Raw genomic sequence first — 3,891 nt, forward strand, 5'->3', positions numbered from 1 at the left:
TGGATATAAATCTTTTTTAATATGGCAGTAACCGATTCTTTCGGTTTATTAGCTACAAGTTTTTAACAGAAATATACAAAATCCAATATAGTTCATACTGAAACATTGATAATATTCATATAACTTTTGTTATTCGTAAATTCCATCATACAATTTACCCTATTTGGCCCCTTTATGTATGTGCAGTACGACAACACGTACAACATGCGTGTACTACTACAGCTTAAAGGTGCCATGTGACCACATGGATACTGGTGATGTATTTGTATAGATTAGATAATTGCCATAATTAAGGATTTTCTTTTACTGGTGACACTTATATATCATACTCTATATACAGATGACTGATCTACCCAATGAAATCCTGTGTACATATATGTATGTTTACCTGATGATACCTGATACCTCTTCTTCGACGTCATTGGTTAGCTGATATCAGCTAATTCTGACGCATCTTGTAGGAATAACTCACTTTTATCCGGTTGCCCATCATAAAAAACTTGGGTAAAACTTAAAAGGTACTTTGTGCCAATGTGGTTATTTAGACCATTTTTAGAAACATTTAGAGTGGGGGCTTCTACTACTGAACTGGGGATTAAACTCCACGAATCCACCACTCGTCGACTAAAAATTCCCTGTGTGACTGTCGTTCTGCTCTGGTTTTTATATAGTTTTTTTTAATGTCCTCTGGTGTTAGTTTGTGCCACCGTGAAAAGCATGTTTTTATCCAATATATGTGTCTATATTGTTGAGTATTTTGTAAACTTCAACGACATCATTGCGTTTACGTCTGTATTCTAGTGTTGGTAGCCCAAGTTTTTTTAGTCTTTGGTGATATGGCAGGTCTTTTATGGAGTGTACTCTTTTTGTAGCTTGTCGTTGGACATTTTCAATGACTATTTGGTCTGTCCTTAGTTACCAGACTTGTGTTGCATATTCTAAATTTGGTCGAATCAGGCTTTATATAGTGTTAGAAACATGATTGTGTTCATGTACAGAAAAGTTCTAAAAATTAGACCCAGAATACTATTTGATTTACTGACTGTTTGGCTAACATGTTGACTAAATTTCAATTGTCAAAGGTCACCCCTAGGTCTTTTTCTTTTGCTACTTTCTCAATTTGATTGCTAGGAGGAAAGTGGTTTTGGGCTTGATGTCCAATGTTTAGGTGCGTACATCTTTTTGTATTCAGTGTTAGGGTAACGTACATCGATGGTTATCTCCTATGTACTCCGGCTTGGTCCACCATTAAAACTGTCATGTCCTTACATAACCATAAGTGGTTTACTGGACGTTAAACTCTAGCTTCCCCCTCCCCCTTCATACTAAATATTGTAAACGACTAAACGTAACATTAATGGGCAGGTGTAGACGAGGAAAAATGCTGTTTTTACGTGAATAAGGGCATTTTTCTGTTTTTATTCCAGTAAAATGATATAATGAGAAAATGTTTCATTTCTAATTCCACAGTTCCAGAACCCACTTTATCAACAAGAAGCAGTGGACGTAAAAGATGCATGAAATTTGTTGGAAGAAAGATTTCACATGAGTGGTGTCCAGCTGAAGGGTCACAGATAAGCCGATGATACACTGGAATGGTTTTAGATTGTATCAAGGTAATATCATATTCAATTTATTTATGTATTGATTAATCATGATATATTGTGCAATATATTGTGTATTAGAAATTATCTGAAGTCGGCTTAATAAAATTAATTTTTTATGCATTATTATTAGTTTGTAGTGATATTTCTTGCAGTCTTATTATATTATGGGCTTGTGACCGGTTTCTACAGGTGTTCAGTTTATACAAGTTTTTGGTGTATATACAATTAAAATGTATTCTGTGTGTGTTTGCTTTTTAGATGTTTATAATGTAAATACTCTTGATTTTTTTGTTATTTTTCTCCTGCATGTGAATTATTTGTTCTTAGAGAAATCTCTTGTAAATGTCTCTCAATTCACTTCAGGGAAAAGATGGTGACAGGAAAGCTGTTTATGAAGTTGCATATGAGGGGGAGGCAGCTTCCAGCACAGTATCAAATTTGCAGCAAGACTTGGACAAAGGTTCCCTGAAGTTTATAGATATTTAGGTAATATTTAACATTATGTTACAGTTAAAGTAAACATTATGGCCTTCATTTGTTTAGATGGTGATAATTGAGGTAAGAAATGAAGCTTGAATAACAGCTTATTGGTGCATAATTACATGTATAAAGTACAAAGTGAAGTACAATAATGTGAAGCAAAACACCATAGAGGTTGATGTAAAGGTAGACCTTATGAATGGTCACCTATAATTTTGGGATATAAGTCAGTTGATGGGTAAACTTTGTCACTCCAGTCAGCCAGTCGCCTATCCAGTCAGTCACCACTGCAGTCAGCCACCTCTCCAGTAGTGTACACAGCCACCAGTGCAGTAAGTTTATTTGTTAATGTGAACACAGTTCTACATTACTGTAATTATCATAGAGACACCATATGACTGTTAATACACATTTGAAAATATCTTACAATAAAGATGTTCAAGAAAATAATATAATATTCAGGAGACCTTTCTATCATTGAAAACGATGACGTAAGAAGCACTATTAGCAAAGGTCCCAAATACCATGAAGCACAACCTATTAAATGGACCTAACATTTAAAGTGCTCATTTATTCTGTTGAAGTAGAATAACAAATATACATACCATAGGTCTAAACCCCCCAAAAAAGGACATGAACTCAATAGTCAAGGGACAAGAAAAAAGAAACAAAGAAACATACAGCGACAGGACACAACATGAACCTCCATAAAAATCATGATGGGTGCCACATGCGGAGCAGGAAATGCTTACCCTTCCGGAGCACCTGATTTCATCTCCAGTTTTTGTGGAGGTTCATGTTGTGTCCTAGCTGACACTGTGTGTTTCCTAAGTTTCACTTGTTATGTCCTGTCCCTTGACCATTGTGTTCATTTTAGTCCCTTTGTTTAAATGTGCAGTATATATTTGTTCTTCTATTCTATTACAGTCAAATGTAGACAGCGAGTCCGGCATTAAGTCAGTCATCAATCGATCAGTCCAGTAGCCAACCAGTCAAATCTGCTATCAACTAAGTAAGCTATAGTTTTGTTTATTTTAGTTTGTTTGTGTAAGTGTAGTTGTTTATTAAGTTATATTGACAAATATTGATTCAGCTAAGACCATTCAATGTGCAGCTTTGTTATCTCTCCTCAAAAATAGATCATTCAATAGATTATTTTAATTGTAAACTAAGTCCATTGAAAACTATTACTTGATAATGATTAAGTGTCCTCATTTTACAGATAAATGTAGAAAGATATTGTTTGAAACAAATTTACCACTTTCACTTTTCAGTCAAATGTACACATGGACTCGGCCATCAGTCAGCCACTAGTCACTAGTCACCAGTACAGCCACCAGTGACCAGTATGTCACCATTCAACAGTATGTCATGATCAGTCACCAGTCCAATTACCAACATTGTCACCAGTTCAGTTACCAGTTACTAGGCACCAGTCCAGTTACCAGTCATCAGTCCAGTAACTTGTCACCAGTCACTAGTCCAGTTACCAGTCACAAGGCACCAGTCCAGTTACCAGTCGTCAGTCCAGTTACCAGTCATCAGTCCAGTCACAAGGCACCAGTCCAGTTACCAGTCACAAGGCACCAGTCCAGTTACCAGTCATCAGTCCAGTAACTAGTCACCAGTCCAGTTACCAGTCATCAGTCCAGTTACCAGTCACCAGTCCAGTTACCAGTCACAAGGCACCAGTCCAGTTACCAGTCATCAGTCCAGTAACTAGTCACCAGTCATCAGTCCAGTTACTAGTCACAAGGCACCAGTCCAGTTACCAGTCACAAGGCACCAGTCCAGTTACCAGTCA

At 36.6% G+C, this 3,891-nt stretch overlaps 1 long non-coding RNA gene across 1 annotated transcript; it reads left to right on the forward strand.

Annotated features, from left to right (window-relative positions):
* Positions 1–1,499: 1,499 nt before the first annotated feature.
* LOC117320208 lies at positions 1,500–2,380 on the forward strand. The gene is made up of 3 exons (XR_004530950.1): positions 1,500–1,616; positions 1,971–2,093; positions 2,345–2,380. It is a non-coding gene; the product is annotated as an uncharacterized LOC117320208 (long non-coding RNA).
* The last annotated feature ends 1,511 nt before the right edge of the window (positions 2,381–3,891 follow it).

Source organism: Pecten maximus, unplaced genomic scaffold (genome assembly GCF_902652985.1).
Source record: "Pecten maximus unplaced genomic scaffold, xPecMax1.1, whole genome shotgun sequence".
Lineage (NCBI taxonomy): Eukaryota > Metazoa > Mollusca > Bivalvia > Pectinida > Pectinidae > Pecten > Pecten maximus.